Below are 19,681 nucleotides of genomic sequence, written 5' to 3'. Positions count from 1 at the left end.
TTCAATAATGAGTGCTCTGCATAAGCCAACATCTTGCTAGGCACAGGAAATAAACAAAACCATCATGTCCCTATTTTCACTGAATATACATTTCTAGTGGGAACACAGAAAATAAACAAACATAAACACAGAGTTGGAAATTATGACAGGTGCTAGGAAGAGAAGTATAAGGAAGAGACCAAATTTAGATGAGGGTCAGGAAAGAACTCTCCAGGGAAGCAAAATTTATGCTGAATCCTATAAGAATGAGTAGGAAGGAGTTAGCCACATAAAGAGTAGGAGAATGAGAGGTCCAAAAAGAACACTCATGTGCTAATTTCACAAGGGAAAAAAGAGCTCACTTGGTGTATGGAAGATTTTTTTTAAATTAATGAGTAGGAACATAATAAGCAAGGCCAAGAGTGGCTCATGATGAAGCTGGAGGGGTAGGTAGAGACAGCTTTGTGGCTCCTTGAAGGCCATATTAAAACGTTTGGATTTTATACCAAATGCAGTGAGGATTGTAGAAACCATCTTGTCTAAACTCACACCAAAAAAAGCATGGGGGCATCAGCAGCTTCCTAGCAAAGAGCTAGTCACGTCATCTCTTCTTGAATGTCAGGGAATTTACTGTTAAAAACAGCCAGTTTTGATGCTGGATAGCATAACTAACAGGAAACTCTGCCTATAGAGATTTAACTTTGTGTAATTTATCTCCGTCTAACAGAACAGGGCTGTAAGAGGGATCCAGGGCAAGCCAGTAGATCTGCAAGTGAGAATGAAAGTGGTGAGATGTGTTTAGCTCCCGGGACTGAGATGGGGATGGATCAGAATGGAGCAGTGAACACTTCTGTCCAGAAGACAAGACAACTAGAGCAAGGGCCATGCCCCAGGTCCGGGGTAAGGTGAGAGGAATAGAGGGGGAAGGATCTGAACAGTTATTTAGCATCTAACGGACACGAGGCGCTGTGCGAGTTATCTCGAGATTTCACGTAATCTTCACAACCAGTCTAGGACCTAAGTATGCTCGCCTCCATTTTACAGATGAGGCAAAGGAAAGAGGAATGATGTCGTAGACTCTGAGGACACAGCTGGGAAGGAGCACTTCACCACCAGAAGTAAAAGGTTAAAAAAAAATTCCCTTTCACCTAGATCTTTGTCTTATCTTTCTAACCCCCCTCAAAATGCCTGCCTAAAGCGGAAGGTCCGTATGTCGTCATTAGTTTATAAATTGACCAGATTGTGGTGGCCAATAAACAATGAGCTCATTAAAAACCACCTGTGGGGCTTCCCTGGTGGCGCAGTGGTTGAGAGTCCGTCTGCCGATGCAGGGGACACGGGTTCCTGCCCCGGTCCGGGAAGATCCCACATGCCGCGGAGCGGCTGGGCCCGTGAGCCATGGCGGCTGAGCCTGCGCGACCGGAGCCTGTGCTCCGCAACGGGAGAGGCCACAACAGTGAGAGGCCCGCGTATCGCAAAATACAAAACAAAACAAAAAAAACACCTGTGAAACAGTTGGGCCCAGGGGATTTTGTTTGATAACCGTGAAAGGTGGGGCTGGGGATATGGCTGCGGAACCTGGCAAGGGCTAGTCTATCTCCCAGGGCCCGAGCACGGTTGCTTTCAGGCTGAAGGCAAGTCCCGCCTGCAGGTGGGAAGACATTGAGAATAACAGGCTCCCCTGCGGTTACTACATCCTGTAGTTCCTTTCAGTTCGCCTTTAAAGAACACAGGCAATAAACTGCCACTAGGTGTCCTCAAAGTAAAAATAATCACGGCTTCAAAAGTACCTGGGCACCTTTAAGAACGAACATGACTTTCTTGTCCGGGTTCTTTGACTCCTCGGCGCTAAGGGATAGAGTGGCATTTAGTAGTTAAACAGGAACATCTGACTGCTGTTAATGACATGGAGTTCTGTAAAGAAAAGGACATTTCAGCTGCTGACTTTCATTTCTAATTAGGGCTTGTATTACTCTGCTTCAGAAAGGCAGGTCAAGGAAACGTCAAGTGGGCAGTGGAACCACTGTTCTTGCCCAAACCTACCAGTCTCCTGGAGAGCTCCGCAGAATAGAAAACACCTGGGGACCAGCTTATCATTGGCTCTGAGCTACTGAGCAATTTCAAGACTACAGAAACTGCTCTGGAAGATTTTTAAGGTCGAAACAGCTTAAAATTTAAATTAGGTGAATTGCAGCAATTGCTTTTTCCTAAAGCAGCGGCTGCAGTAGCCTTTCTTTTCTTTAGTTCTGGCATGGGCAAAAAGAACACTTTAGCAAAGTATGTCTGTCCTCAGCCCGTCTTTTAAAGGAACACAGACTTCCCTTCTCACCATTGGTCTCTGCAGGCTCAGCGTCCCCTTCCTCCTCTCCTTCCCTCCTGCCCCTTCTCCTGCCCAGTTCTTTTTCCCATCTCCACCTCTTCTGTTTCTCCTCTTCCATCTTCTCCCTCTTTTAACCATTTTTACACAAAAAAAATCAATTTCCTGATAATGATCTTTTATACATTCAGCATGAATAAGTATCTGGTTTTAAAAGTCAGGAAACACACACACACACACACACACACACACACACACACACACACGAGGAAGGAAGGAAAAGAAGACTAGAAAACAAGTATCTCTATATGTACCTGTCCAAAACTTAAGAAGGAGAATTAGGCTTCCAAGGGCTGGGGGGTGGTGATAGAAGCCATAGAGGGTTGCCTCCCTTCGTTTTCCCTGCTTCAGATGCTGGACTCCCGTATCATGTTTTAGGAATTTCTAATCTGACCACAGCCGGGTGACTCATACCCAATGACTGACTGTTTAGGCTTCTGCAAAACACCTGGAAAGATAAAACTAACCTAGAAAACAATCTCTCCATGTTAGCCTTTCAAAGTGGGTAGGGGAATTTTCAGCATTTATTTCCATTTTGTTCACCAAAGAATCACAGGCCTTAATCTTGATTTCAGACATAGTTGCATCTGACGGTCAAAAACAATTTCCAAATCAAGTGATAAACTGGCATGGACTAAAGCTTGCTTCTGCCTGGAGAGGGAAATAAAAATGAGTCCAAGGTGACCTTATTTGGGGCCAGATAGAACGGAGGTGACAATGGTGGGCGCACCCTGTCTGCTGGCAGAAGCCAGCTCCCTGGCTCCACAGACCATCCCTCTCCTCATGCACCTCACTGACCTCACTTTGCCTCTCAGGGACACATCTTCTCTGTTTCCCTCAAGGCTAACTGAGATGATCTTTATGACTAAAGTCTTTCTGAAAGCAAGTCATAAAGGAAAGAGAAAGTGGGGTCCACAGAGTCTAATTCAAAACCTAAATGTTAAGTAAATCCATATAAACAACCATATGCCAGCACGCCTCTTCCTTTTGTGTAAGAATCAGAAAGGGAAAGGAATCAAGAAAATACTTTTCTGAAATTCAGGAGTCCTGAATTTAGAAACCCTGGAGGTAGAAGTAAACCGTACATACAAACAAATAACTACCTGTTTAACTCTTGTTTCTAAGATAAGAGCTAACATTAATCAAGCACTTAAAATATTCCTGACTCTGTGCTAGGAGTCTACAAACATTAAATAACTTAATGCTCTCAACAGCCCTACAAGGTGTATATCACTTTTTAAATTGAGACATAATTGACATATAACATTGTATAAATTTATGGTGTACAACATAAATATATACATTTATATATTGCAATATGATTACCATTATATATCATTATTATATCCATCGACAGGAAAACTTGCTCAGAGAGGTTTGAAACAACTTTTGAAGTGAACAGCAATTTCCTCTGACATAATTTGACTGCGGCCCTCATACTGCCTGAGAGCCCGAGGAACTTGGGAATTAGGACAAACTGTATAAGAATTTAGATGGGAAATTAGGCCATTTATTAATTTTGAGATCTTCACAAATGAAACTGATATTTCTCAATATACAAAGGAGGGAAACATACTCTGACCGTTCCTTGTTCTTGTCTTTATCTTTTTTAGAAGATTATCCATATTCTTTGCTAGTAGACTCCATTCCCCACTCAAAGCACCCAAGGGTATAGAGCTAGCGGGCAAAGGCCCAGGATTTGAACCCAGGGAGATACAGTTCAGAGCATGGACTCTGACTCTGCTCAGCTGACTTACCTTGTTAGTTCCCCTCATGCCACTGCCACTTGAGACCAAGTTTGAAGTGTAGAGGACCGAAACTTTTAAACATTCGAGTGCTGGGCTTCCCTGGTGGCGCAGTGGTTGAGAGTCCGCCTGCCGATGCAGGGGACACGGGTTCATGCCCCGGTCTGGGAAGATCCCACGTGCCGCGGAGCAGCTGGGCCCGTGAGCCATGGCCGCTGGGCCTGCGCGTCCGGAGCCTGTGCTCCGCAACGGGAGAGGCCGCAACAGTGAGAGGCCCGCGTACCGCAAAAAAAAAAAAATCTGAGTGCTCTTATGTGAATGAAGGGGAAAAACTGAAATGACAAAGGAATGGAGGAAAATTCACTCAAATAGCCGACTTTCATTAGAAACCAGCTTGTCTGTAGTACTGTATCCCATTTGCAACATGTTGCCTGAGGTTATTAACTTTAGTGCTACTCAGTGTGCTCCAAGGACCTGTGAATGAGAAAAGAACAAAAATTTGGTAGCACCACATCATACAAGCAAAAGATTCTATATGTTCAAAAATACCTGTCTGCCATGGATTAGAAATAAAAACAATTGGTCCTTCAAGACAAACAGTTTAAGAAGCATTAATTTATTTCACTAGGATCTTGGTAGGTGTCTCCAGGTCTCCCTTATAAGGCTTAAGAATCATTCAGCAAAACGTAAACTTACTGTCTGCCTCTCCAACTTGAACCTAAGTTCCCCAGGGATGAGACTTTGTTTTGTTCACTGCTCTATCCCTAATTCCTGATGTCCAGTGTATCTTTGTTAAATGATTGAAATGCACTCATTTCCCAGTGGGAAACACCTCAAGTCTTGTCCAAGAGGGATGAGACTTTGTTTTGTTCACTGCTCTATCCCTAATTCCTGATGTTCAGTGAATTTTTGTTGAATGATTGAAATACACTCATTTCCCAGTGGGAAACACCTCAAGGCTTGTCCAAGAGTTGCTCTGGACCACTTTGAGAATGAGTCACAGGACCCAGGTGATTGCAGTCCTCTGTCCCCAGCCTGCCTCCTCACCTTCCTACCATCCATACCCTGTCACTCAGCCCAGACCTTCACCTCCCTAGGAGGAGAGGTAGGAGAAATTATTTCCATTTATTTTCCCAGATGAGCATCAGAATTATTTGGGCACATTTTCCAAAAAGTCCTGTTGAGATTTTGATTGACATTACTCTTAATATATACGTTAAAGAAACACATCTTTAGGACATTGAGTCTTCTCACTCATGAACATATGTCTATTTTCTTGTCTTTTATGAAGCATATTAAAATCTTACAGTTTTTGTATAGTTTCTGCATATTTATTGATAAGCTAATTTTAGGATGCTTTATTTTTATGGTTGCTATGGTATATGAGGGTCTCCCCACAACCTTTTATTTTCTAATTATTGATATAGAGGAAGAAAGGAATCATTTTGTGAATATTTATTTTGTATCAATTCACTTTAAACTTTTACTAATTCTAAGAATTTTTCATTTATTATTTTGGGCATAATATCATGTTATCAACAACTGATCATTTTTTCTTCTTCCATTTCTTTCCTCTAGTTTTATCTCTTTTTCAGCTCTTTTTCTTATTGCATTCAACAGAGTGAATTCTTCTCAAATAAACTTTATAAAATAAAGTAAAAATAAGAAGCAACTGTTTTTCAGCTGAATAAAACTTCAGAAGGTGAATCATATGTCATAGCAATTTTTTTTTTTTTTTTTTTTTTTTTTTTGGCGTGCTGCATAGCATGTGGAATCTTAGTTCCCTGACCAGGGATCTAACCCATGCCCCCTGCAGTAGAAGCATGGAGTCCTAACCACTGGATCACCAGGGAATTCCCATGTCATAGCACTTTCAGTGGCAAGGAAATGTTATATTCAGTCAAATCCTCACTCTACACCTAAGACAAATGAGGACCAGAGAGAGTAATTTTCTTTCCCAGGATATTAAGTCTACTTAAGGGGAAGCAACCATTTCCTGATTCCACTAATTTCCTGATTCCATAATTTCTAATCATGTGGAAAACACAGCCTGTCTTCCACATGATTCCTGTTTTCACACATCATAATCTTCCCCTGCACACAGCTTTCTCCAAGTAGGCCCTGAAGAACTTGATCTGAGAGTGTAAGTAACAATTAATTTACAGGAATTTCTTTTTATGTACACCTAATTAAATTATAATAAAATTGTACATTTTCCTAAAAAATTCTCAGCTAAACACTGCTATAAGTTGTATTTTATCACAAAATGATATTGCTCCTGTGTACTTATTCATAATTTCTACCATTTTTGTCTGCTTTCAAGGAAATATTGGGGCAAATATTTCTGAACTGCCTAACTATGTGGTCAAGAGAGGAAATAGGACACCAGAACTGGGTAATGAGCATTTATTCTGAGTATTTCTAAAGTCCTAGGCACCTGATTGACGAGTGTTTTTCCAAATTTTTTCCCTGTGAGATATGACATGCAACATACATTCAGCATTTCTCCCAAGCTCAGGTTCAAAACCATCTGTCCTGCTCTCCTGCCCAGTGTAGAAGTGCCTCTGTGAACATGCAGTTGGAGTTCAGAAAGACTGTTTAGGAGTCCATTTGTTTATGGAAAAGAAATTTTCGAAGGAGCAGGAGAGGTGCTGTGCTGCCTTTTGAGAGTCTCAGCTTTCAGCATATTAGAAAAATTCTTTTAGGATTGGAAAAGTGATTTCATTTTCAAATTGTCACATTATTTTTGAAATATACCTTTTTTCATAAGTTTCTAAAATCTATTTACATGCAAAAATATCTAAATTTTAGAGCTTTACTTTGAGAACTTTTAGCTATCACCAATTAGCTATGTCTAGAAGTCCCCATCTTTCTTCTTTAAGAAATTAACATTTTCTAGCTGGGGACATTAGTCAGTATTGGCAGCCTGCAGCACAAACACTAAGTCCTGCATAGTGATGCTTTGAAATTATTTTATGGGATCCAACTAAACTCTAAAACAGTCATGTCTGTACACTTTACTAGGATCCACACTGAACATGAGTCAGCCTTAGTTTTTTAAACTTTTGTTTTGTTTTCCTCTAGGGTTGCATGCTTCAAAAAATTTAAGTTTGAGATTATTATTTCACCCATCAACAGTATTTGATTGTTTTAAATGTGTCTCTTTAATCTAAAAATGACTTTAGGGCTTCCCTGGTGGTGCAGTGGTTGAGAGTCCGCCTGCCAATGCAAGGGACACGGGTTCGTGCTCCTGTCCAGGAAGATCCCACATGCCGCGGAGCGGCTGGGCCCATGAGCCACGGCTGCTGAGCCTGCGCATCCGGAGCCTGTGCTCCGCAACGGGTGAGGCCACAACAGTGAGAGGTCCGCGTACCGAAAGAAAAAAAAAAAAAAAAAAAGACTTTGAAATAAAGTTGACTCAATTTTCTAATGATAAACACTGCAGATAAAATATGACTTGATTTTAAAATAATGAACTAATACTGACTGCAAAATTAAGAAAAGAAGAAATTAACATTTTCTTACTATAAGCTGACAGGAGGTAACATTTGGTACTTGAATTTACTTCATTATTGCAAGATCCTTATGTTCCCCAAATCAAATCCTTTTTCTAATCCATTTTAGTACATATATGGTTACAACATAGTGAGAAGAAAAGAACTTTTAAATAGTTGTCTTAGTAACAGGAGACGACTATATCATATGACTATTATAGAAAGATCACAAGAAGCTATTTTAACCGCTGATTTTACTATGATCAACTAACTTTTGAGGAAAAAAATCATGCTCCTGGGAGCCATAGTAATTTTCCAGTCTTAAGAATTAATTGACTCGTCATTCATTTACCCATTCCCTCATTCTTAAGTGTATGTATTAAGCACTCACTGGGTAGGATGTAGGCCCACAGCTAGGTACTAGAGAAACAGGGGTATAAACAATATGAAGTCCTTCTCACACCACCACCCCATCCCATGGGGTTTACATTTTAACAGCAAAGACAAACAATAAATAGGTAAATGAATGTGTAAGTAGTATCCACTTTTATGAAGAAAATAACAGAGCTACAGTGGAGAGAGTGATACTCTAGATAAGGTGGCAGAGTAAGGTATCTCTAAGGTAGTGACTTTGAACAGAGGCCTGAAGGAAGTGAAGGAACAAGCCAAGCCTCAGCAATATCTCAGAGAAAGGGTTCCAGATGGAAGGAATGATAAGTGCAGAGATCCTGAAACCAGAGTAATGAAGGATGTGTTAGATTTTTTTTTTAGAGGACTTAATCCTTTCTGTTTTTAGTAATATTTTGTCTATATAATCTTACATTTTTAACCCAGGATTGATGCACACAACCAAAAGATTGTCACAGGACACCTGCTATGCCAATACCAGGCTGATTAGAGATGCAGACTCTGAAAGAACTTAATAGTAGTCTCTGTAAATTGGAAGAGATCTTAGGATTTGAGCTCTGCCACTCAACCAGAATCTCTGAAACTGGTTGAAAATGTGCTCTTTTTTGCGTTGTGTAATTTAATTTTTTTATGGAACAGCAGGGATATCACTTGCCAAACAGAAATTGAGGTTTATCTTTCACAGTTTAAAGTAGTCCAGTAAGCCATAAATCAACTGGTCATTTCTCTATTTAATGATTTACCACCTTATCAAAGGCATCTCCTTGTTAGCTTTTTATGAGTCTTATCATCTAGAGCCAGCATCCAAAATTAGAGGCTAATAAATGATTAGCTACATGTCTAGATGTGCAACAGCTGACTGAGGAGTAATAAAAGATCCCTCCCCTCTTACCATTCAGCTGGTGATTAGTCTGTGTCCACTGGCACAATCCTGTAAAGATCTGGAAATCAAGCTGCTACCGTGTTCAATACAGACAGCTGGGAGAAAACCTCTTGGAAGTGGCTTTGGAGAAGCTCAGTAAACTGATTTGACTACTTGTACTGATCACACTTAGAAGTCTCAAACCTCTGCCTCTCTCTACCATCTGTCTGTAGACAGAGACAGATATTGATAATTTGATTTTTATTAATAATTTCAATAATCATGGGCTTTTCAAATATGCTGTCAAATTTCACCCATCTTGCTTCAGATAGCACTAATTTTGGAAGTCCAGGTAATGCTAACAATAGCTGCAAAATGGTCGTTTTTTATTTTGTTGTTGTTTTTTTGTGGTATGCGGGCCTCTCACTCTTGTGGCCTCTCCCATTGCGGAGCACAGACTCTGGACACGCAGGCTCAGCGGCCATGGTTCACGGGCCCAGCCGCTCCGCGGCATGTGGGATCTTCCCGGACCGGGGCACGAACCCGTGTTCCCTGCGTTGGCAGGCAGACTTGTGCCAGCAGGGAAGCCCTGGTCATCTTTTTAAAGCAAATCCTTTCTTTCCTGGTAAATTTACAAGCAGATTATATAAAAATATTTCTAAGGGGCAAAAGTGTTTTATATTCCATTAGAAAGTAAAAGTTTTTGTATACTTCAGAAGTATCCTTTCTAGCCCAATCTAGATATGTAGGTATGTCCTGCCTTGGAGGATGATTGACAATTAGATGATAGATAGATAGATAGATAGATAGATAGATAGATAGATAGATAGATAATGGATGGAAGGAAAGGAGGGAGGGGTGGAAAGGAAGGAATCTATAGATCACTAGGACTTAGGGCCTACTGCTCAGGTTTGCAGGTCTAGAAACTTGATATGCTTGATTTTCTCAGGATTGATGAGCCTCCTGGAAGCTGACTCAGTCTAACAATCTCACACAAGAATATTTATAAAAATTTTGTATTCAAAGTCATTTAAAAATTTCCCTAGAAGAAATCTCCTTGACCAAGATCTAAGGCCAACAGCATGCCTTCTTATGGAAAGATGCAGAAGATGTATTCAACAATATAGTTTGGTTGGTAGAGAGAGAATTTGAACATAAGGAGTTGGTATTCTCTAGCAGAGGTCACTATTGTTAGTATAGAAAGAACAGAAAACAGAGCTGCTAAAATAAGCAAGCTGACGGCTGAGGCAGCCGTCAGCTTGCTCTACATTTACAGAGTCATCATATGCAAGATTCAGTCTGCAGATCTGAGAGTACAGAAACTCAATGCAGATGGTACAATCACAGAAGATCAAAGAAAGAATAACTCTTGCTAATGTAATTCATAATAGATAGGTGTATATGCTGGTTATTAGCACCCTTCACAAAATATTCCTGGTTCCCCACTTTTCTGGTACATGGTAGGACTGTGTTTCTCCCCCCTGCCATTGGTATTAGACATGCTTATTATTTTAGTCAAAAAATAATATGAATAGAAGTGAAATGTGTCACTTTCAGGCTGAAGCTCTAAGTGGCAGGGTGTGATTTGCCACTTCCTCTTTTTGGTTATTATGTATGTACAGGTTTTGATGACTGCAATGACCATGCCCCATGACAACCTTTGTTGGGCATGTGTGTGAGAAAAAATAATTGCTGGATTAAGCCCCGAGATATTGGGGTTGTTTATTACAGAAGCATAACGCAACCTATCCTATCTGTTGTGGTATATAGCCCAGAATTAAAAATTATTTTAAATTAAGGCACACCTTGCTGGATTCAACATATATTGACTACCCAACTAATACTCAGAAGCTGTCTTGGTGTTTCTATAATCAGAACAAAGGGGACTAGAGAGTGTTGTGAGATGCCTGGAAAAGCACAATGAACTATGACAGCACTGTAATAGACCATACTCTTTGGTGATTGCATTAGACCTGCCTGCCAAACACCACAGTTCATTCATTCAGTCATTCACTTAGCAAATATACAGAGTGCTTACTGTATACCAGACACTGTTCTGGATCCTGTGGATACAACCATGAAAATATTGAGACAGTCCCAGACCTTACAGATGTACTTATTATCTTAGCCTCTTTACTCCCATTCTAGATTCCATGAAGATCATGTACCTTTCACCAACACATAGTACTTTATCATAACTGCTTAGGCTGCCGCTTACTTGGTCTAAACATATGCTCTATATCAGTGCTTCTCAAACTACCGGGTTTCTTTTCTTTTTTTTAATGTTCATTTATTTATTCAAAAAATACTTTTTAATTGAAATATATTTGATATATAACACTGTGTAAATTTAAGGTGTACAACATGTTGATGTGAGGGTTTCTTTTCTAATCCATTCCAGACTAATTCTTTTGTAAAATACAGAAAAAATACAATAAAAATAAGTTACTAGAAAAATATTTCATGAGGTTGGATGTCAACATAATGTCAATAAGCTATAACAGTTTCTAAATGATTACTTGCAATTTCTGTACTTATCTCCTTCCAGGTGGGCAAAAAATTCTCAGACAATTGCTGGACTACGGACTACACTTTGAGAAGGACTGCTCTGGACCAGCAGGTAGGACTTGAACAAGCTATGTTTTCTGTATTCATTTGTGAAACCATCTGCTTTTTACCAAAGTTATAAAGTTTTATATGCTGAGTAACCTCTTCAGGTCAGTTCCCCATTGCCCATTCAGTTCATCACTTGTATTATTATTTAATTAATATTTTAAAAATCAACTCACTCTTCCATATGGATACATTTTTAAATGTCTACTCCATGTAAATGGAAAACCAATTTCACTTGCCATCAATAAAATGTAACTGTACGAAGAAGTGCTAGGAATAGGTAGTTATGCAAGTCTAGGGAGATGTGGTTGCCTGCTCTGAGAAGATTTCAAATCTCACTTATGTCAAACGGAAATTCCTATTTGACATAATTAGAAAAGTGAGAGGAAATTAAAAAGAAGGCATCATTCATTATGTATTTCAATGCTATGTAATGCCCTATTCATGTTCCATCTAAAACCATTTTAAGGACCAAACAGTAGTCTCATAATCAAATGGGTAACTGTGATTAAGCATGGGTGTCAAATATCACCACTTCCTTTCCTTGTACCTGCCTTACGGACCACTAATACTGTGAACCATAGGCTCAATTCAGCTTCTGAAAATAATATTTTCCCCAGTTGTAAATAATATTTATGAGACTTTGGAGTGCTATTGCAGCATCTGGCACACCATAAGTAGCCAACTAACTTGTATTTCTTTCCTTCTTCCATTAATAATCAGTTTCTTCTCCTGATGAAAAAAAAATGTGTTTAATGACTGAAATTCCCCCTTAGGCTCCCTTGTAGCTACAAGGAGAAAAACTAATTCTTTCCCACTTATTTTTTTACTGTTGTAATTATTGAATCATAATCCACAACCATTATATTGGTGATATTATCCAACAGACCTCAGAGATTTGGCTTGCTTTCTGTTTTCTTATGGCTACAATTCTACCCAACTTAGAGCATTACTTTCACTCACATTAGGGAGCAGAGACTCCAAGGACAGAAGAGTCATTCAACCAGTTGTTTATTCTCTGTGAGTTACCCCCAACTAAATACGAGATCAGGGCTACTGCAAGCACTAGGTCAAGCTGTGAACATGCATAGGCTAGAGAATTAGATTTGTGTGATATTCCCAGAGACGACTATGAGCTGAATCTTTATAACAACAGAAGAAAGATCCTTCCACAAGTATTTCTTACCTAATGTTGAACTTTTATCAAAGAATTTTTTTCCCAACTAGCTGTTTCAAATAAATGCTAACCATACAGTGTCTCTTCTCTCCCTTCAGGATATACAAACCACAGAATTCCGATGACTCACCCCAAAATAGCTTATGAATATGCCAGGGGCGGAAGGGCATGCTGTTTGGTTCTTTAAAACTTCCTGCCAAACTGAAGAAGCTGAGAAACTGAACATACAGAGATATTTGGGGACTAACTATGAGTAATAATGAGAATTTAATCCCTTTTAGTCTTCTGGGTTAGTAACAGCCTGCCTAACATGTCCAGCTACATCCTGTTTGCTACATGTGACTCCTCAAAAAAATAATAATATAATATTAATAGCACAGTTTCATTGTTAAGACTGCTGTTATTTGTCAATGGTTCCCAAACATTTGCAACCATTTGTAGATTAAGGTCACATCTTGGAAGAATAGCTTTATGGAACAAACATGTTATCACTATAACTTTGAAATTTTTAAAAATTTTAAAAAAAGGATTCAATGTATGGACATTTAAGGCTGTATAAGCCCTTACAAAGGGTTTGAATCTCAGTTCTTTCACCAGCTATGCCACCTTTAGCAGTTACTTGACCTCTCTAAGTCCTAATTTCCCCGTATGTAAAGTGAGGACAATAATAATGTTATCTATGTTTAGGACTCTATGTTGTAGGGTGAGGATTAAACAAAGGCATGTATGTAAATAAAGGGTACTGCTAAGTAAATAAATTATCTAGTGCTAATAATGAATCTGAAGACCACAGCCATTAAGTGACCTAAGAAGGGTCACACACTCATCAGTACAGTGCCAGGACAAAGTATTTTAATACTGTAGTTAAAAACATTCTCTGGAGCCAGTCAGCCCAAGTTCAAGTCCCAGTTTTCCTACCTGCTACCTGCATCACCTTGGGCAGGTCGCTTTTCTGTGCTTCAATATTCTTATCCATTAATTAATATTCTTATCTTAAGATAATAATAGTATTTTTCTCACAGGGTTGTTGTGACAGCTTAAAAAGAATACATGTAGCAGTGCCTGGCACATAATAACTAATCAACAAATACTACCACCCCCAAATTGGGAAGTTCTGGTTCTTCCAAAAAAAATGTTAAGTAAAATAAATGTCAACAATGACATTTAAAAACTAGATCCAGGGGCTTCCCTGGTGGCGCAGTGGTTGCGAGTCCGCCTGCCGATGCAGGGGACGCGGGTTCATGCCCCGGTCTGGGAAGATCCCACATGCCGCGGAGCGGCTGGGCCCGTGAGCCATGGCCACGGAACCTGCACATCTGGAGCCTGTGCTCCGCAATGGGAGAGGCCACAACAGTGAGAGGCCCACGTACCAAAAAAAAAAAAAAATCCAGAAAAGCAACCCAAACTTTAAAAAAAAAAATTAAACATTTATTTGATAGAATTTACAAGGTGATCAGAATATTTGCAGATGTCTTTTCAGGTCAAGCTACCTGTCTTCTTCAACCACGCTGATGAGTCATATTTCCCTTTTCCTATAGAGGAAGGATACAAAACAAACAAAACTATTTCAAACAACAACCCCAATTGCTGAAGAGTCACTTTAACTGGAGTTTGAAAAGAATGCCAACATCCAGCTGCCCTTGGCATTTGCGGAAGAAGTTTTGTGCAATGGGAAGAGCACCAGACTCCCCTTTCCAGTCCAGGCTCTGCCACCTGACCAGCTACAGTAAGTTTCTCAACCTCTCAGTTGCCATCTATAAAATGGCGGTAATAAACAGAGACTACCTTATTATAAATATTATAGATTCTCTTGATGCAAATTAGCAACATCCCCATCCCACACAGTAGGTGCTTAATACATATTTGTTTAAATAATAAATAAGATACAAATTAAGGATTTTAGGATTTATTGTGTCCAGTCCCTAAATGACACCACTGTATCCCTACTCCCACCCAATTAGTACCTAATTTGAAAATCACAGATCTAGGCCCAGCCATTGATAGCCTCCAAGAGTCAAATGTCTATAATTGCTAGCTCCTTAATATAAAGGTTAAAACGATGACAGTGGTATAGATAAAGAACGTCTCCCCAACTCATCATTTGTTTTTCAAGTAATAGAGTACCTTTGCACCGTCTGGAAGTTCTGCAAGTGATTTCAACCCCTAATTGAAACCAAGTGGTCAAAGGACCTTAGAAATCATACTTCCTACACTCAATAGACATCATTTCCAAAACTGAGAGAAGAAATATCCACATGGCCTTGGTACTCCATGTGTCTCTTGAAGCACCATAAGAAATGAATGGGAATGTTTTGTGATTTGGGAATTGGATGGGGGTTTGGACCGGTGTGGCCCCTCACAGCTACTCACACCTTTCAGGAGAAAACTTGCTGAACAGAACTCTGCTTAGAAACTTTAAGGAGCCCCACAATTCAGACTACTTTCTCTGATCGCGTCATAGCCAAAGATCAGATGGAGACTATTCTTCAGGGTTGCACATGTTTGCTGGCACAGCACTCCTGCTGCGTCAGAACCTCACCTGACACTGACTCATTATTGGATGAAATGCCAAGGCCTAATAGTGTTGGTCATATGTAACTCGCCACTTGCAGCCAAGTATTCCAAGCCCTTTCAGAAATGGTGCACCAACTTGCTTCTCCACTATACCCTGAAATATGTGTATGATCATAGCTACCACAGATTCCTGAATTCTCTTGCCACCATGAATTTACTCCTGTCTCTTCTGATGGCTCTCCTCCCCCATTACAGTCAGCCTTTGTATCAAACCTAATGCAGACACTGGGAGGCTCTTCTTTTTGGTCTCTCAATAAATATTTATTCAACTCAATTTAGTCACACTTAGAGATAACAGGCAGCAACCATTACCACATTTCCTAAACGCATCTGAAGACTCATTGCCTAGAGTCAGGGTGATAGGGGGTTGTTTCCTTACAGAAAAAACAATTTTCTCAAATGCACTGCATGCAGCTTCAATACAGGTACTGTGTCTTACTTATTCAAGCTTTATAAAAAATTCAACGCATCTGTCATAGCAGCTTAAGGCTCCAAGGCAAAAAATCTTAATCAGTAACAAAATTCTCCTGAAGTAATAGGTGGTTCACAGACATCAAAGAAAGAGTCAAACCTGTCATGAAATATGTATTGGACAAAAATAGCATAGAACCAGCTCTTGATTCTTGATATTTCGAACAGTATGTCCTCCCATCTTCCATGTGGATTCCCTGTCTTATTAGTTTGTGTACACTCTGTGCCTGCAAAGTGCTAGGAACATAAATACATATTTTGGGTTTTTTTTGTTACAGAAATAAAAGTGAATTAATACAGGGTTGCAAGAGAGCAAGAAAGGAACTGAAAAAGGAAGCAAAAAAAAAAAAGATAAAACCTGTGACTAATCAACATTCATTCCATAAATATAAGCACTTTGGCATCATTTCTGTGTGTATTAACATCTTAAATCTAAAAACCAGCCTACGAAGCTCAATTCTGTGTCCAACCTGGACAAAGCTAAACTCTTATCTGTCCTCTGCACCTGTAACTGCTTGACTTATAAATAGTTTGCCCTTTTACTTTGCTTCATGGTCAGCTGCACAGCAGAAGAAATGCCTGAGATCACATTGCTGTTGTGACTAATCTCTACAAAGAATAGTGCAGGAGATGAAAGGGAAACCACCTCCAAAGCCCTCAAAACCAGAAGCAGGGAGCCCACCAGCCCAATGTGGAGAGTCACAATGCAGGGATGTCGTGATGTGACTTGCTGAGAAAAAGAAAGAAAACAAAACAAAAACACTGAAAAGGATTTGGCCAATATGGGACAGAGATAGTACAAGAAAAGAAAATAATTGGCCAGTTTCTGAGAATTTTTGCACTTTGAAGACAGATAGTACGATATCTTAGTATAAATTTTAAAATACACTGCCCCAATCAGTCAACTCATTAGTATATTACACAGCCTCAAAAATTATCATTATGAATTTTATATGGTAACATAAAAATTCATCTATTTGTTCTTCTGATGAATATTTATTGACCTTCTTCTATGTGCTGGCTCTGCTTCAGATACTGGGTGTACATGAAAAGGCAAAACAGCTAAACATCTCTTCCATACTGGACCTAACATTCTAGTATAATGCACATAATATAATGCTACGTCAAGGCACAGGATAAAATCCAGGGCAGCAAAAAGGAAAGAACATGAACTTGGTGGCCTGGCAGATACAGTTTTAAATCTCAGTTCTGCCACTGACTTGCTGTATTAATGTAGCAGTTTAGCCTCTCTCGCTGATTCTCTTTTCTACATTTATAACGAAGGGGAACATAAGAGCTATCTCATAGTATTATTGTAAAGATTAAACGAGATAAAAAGCCAGTCAGAACTGGATCTGACAATACAGTGTTCTAGGTGTCCAAAGAAATCCTCTCAGTAGAGAATATCTCACACACACATACACACACGCACACACACGTGTGCACACAGCCTTATAAAGTAATTTTTAAAAAAAACTAATGCATTGCTAGTATGGGGAAAAGTCAGGGAAATCCTCAGAGGCCAGAAACAATGATAAAACACATATGCAGAGAGGGAAGCAGGTGCTTGAGACAGCATTTGTCTTGTGGGCATCTGCCAACCCACAGTGGACCCCCAATCAGAGAACCAGTAAGGTGGGGAAAAAAACCTAAATCCAGGATTCTCAGAAGAACACACCTTCAAAGGGGCATTAGATATTTCCTTTCTTACCCTTAATTCTGGGTGAAAAAATGTATACCTACCCAGAAAGTTACTAGCCATAATCCTGCGCTCACAAAGATTTAGGACCTTCTGGTCACAATACCATTTGGACCTTAAAAACAAAAATAAAGCTGATGATTTAATTTACAAGATTCCTGGGTTGGTGCTACCTCTCCTCAGTCCTCCCCCTCTACCCACACCTGACAGAAGTAAATATAAATTCTTTCTAGAGGAAAGCACATTAAACTCAGTGCTCAAAGAATTCCCACAAATAAGATGTCAAGGCACATGGTGTTTACACACAATAAAACCAGACACTATAAATGAAGGTCAGTAGAAATAATAAATTTTAACAAGTAGTCAAAATATTCAATGTGTGATAAACATTTTAAAGAAATAAAATACAAAAATATATAAAAGGAAATGAGACTTAAATTACCAGGCAGATTTTTAAAAAATAAAATTCCTGGAAATGAAAAATCTAATCATTGAAATTAGAAATGCACTGGGGGAAGTGGCCAGGCAACACATGGGGGCATGTTTATTTCTGTAGGCTTGTATCATTGATCCATGCTTTTTTTAATTGTGATTTTTTAACAGCTTTAGTAAGGTGTAATTGATATACAAAGAACTGCACATGTTTAATGTTATACAATTTGATGAGTTTGGAGATATGCAACACCCATGACATCATCACCACAATCAAGGGAATAGACATATCCAACACCTCCTAAAATTTTCTTCTGTGCTTTTATACTCTTCTTTTTTCTTCTGTGGTGAGAACTCTTAATATGAGATCTACCCTCTTAACAAATTTTGAAGGGCACAATACTACTGTGTTGTTAACTATAGGTGCTTTGTTGTACCACAGATCTTTAGAACTTATACGTCTTTCATAACTGAAACTTGCTACACATTGAACAGTAACTGCCAATTTTCCCCACCCCCAGTCCCTGGAAACCACTATTGTATTTTCTGCTTCTATGAGTTTGACTATTAGATTCCTCATATAAGTGGAATCATGTAATATTTGTCCCTCTGTGACTAGCTGACTTCAGTAAGCATAATGTCCTCCAGATTCATCCATGTTGTCACAGATGGCAAGGTTTCTCCTTTTTAAAGACTGAATAATATCTATTGTATGTATTTACCATATTTTCTTTATTGATTTATCTGTTGATAGACAACGTTGGTTGTTTCCATATCTTGGCTATTCTGAATAATGCTGAAGTGAACATGGAACTGTGCTCCATACTTTTACCATTGAGTTATAAAATATAATGATTCCTAGAGCAGGGGTTCTTAAGAGGGGTCCATAACTCATAGAATTCAGGGAGTCTATGAACTTGAATAGGAAAAATTTACATATTTATTTTCATTAACTGGGATCTAGCATTGCTTTCAATTTTGAGTGTAAACAACAAACCATGGTAGTGATAATAATAATTTTGACTTTTTACCAATATAAATCTCAGATATGTTTATGTTACACAATAATTATTGCAGATATCACAAAGTATTGTTTATAGTCATCTCATCAGAATCATATTACTCATTGTGATAGACCTATATACTTCCCTGTTACTTAATGCATTAATTTTAAAGGGTGTATATATTACTATATCACAAGGTTTATATTTTTTGATAACTATATTTTAATATAATTGGCTTCTTTTTGTAGTCGTTTGTGTTTTATCCTATCTGTTTAAAAAATTCATTATTTAGAGAAGTCCCTAGGCTTCATCTGACAGCCAAAGGTGCCAGTGGCACAAGCAAGGTTAGAAAAATACGGCAAAAACAAACTCAGGGAAAAAATGTTATGACCATCTGCAAATTTAAATTAAAATGAGCTCCCTTTGTATTTTTTAACTCTAAAATTGGCCCTTAAATATAGCCCTTTGACAAATTTTACTAAGTATATTTTTGTTTTGGCTTTCAAGTTTTTTTCTTTTAATTTATTTATTTATTATTTTTGGCTGCATTGGGTCCTTGTTGCTGCATGTAGGCTTTCTCTAGTTGCGTTGAGCAGTGGCTACTCTTCCTTGCGGTGCATGGGCTTCTCATTGAGGTGGCTTCTTTTGTTGCGGGGCATGGGCTCTAGGTGCGCAGGCTTCAGTAGCTGTGGCTCTCGGGCTTAGCTGCTCTGCGGCATGTGGGATCTTCCTGGACCAGGGCTCAAACCCGTGTCCTTTGCATTGGCAGGCAGATTCTCAACCACTGTGCCACCAGGGAAGTCCCCTGGCTTTCAAGTTTTAATGTAAATGTTTGTCACAATTTTA

Source organism: Lagenorhynchus albirostris, chromosome 7 (assembly GCF_949774975.1).
Source record: "Lagenorhynchus albirostris chromosome 7, mLagAlb1.1, whole genome shotgun sequence".
NCBI lineage: Eukaryota > Metazoa > Chordata > Mammalia > Artiodactyla > Delphinidae > Lagenorhynchus > Lagenorhynchus albirostris.
The sequence above is the reverse complement of the archived record's forward strand: the minus strand, read 5'-3'. Positions refer to the sequence as shown.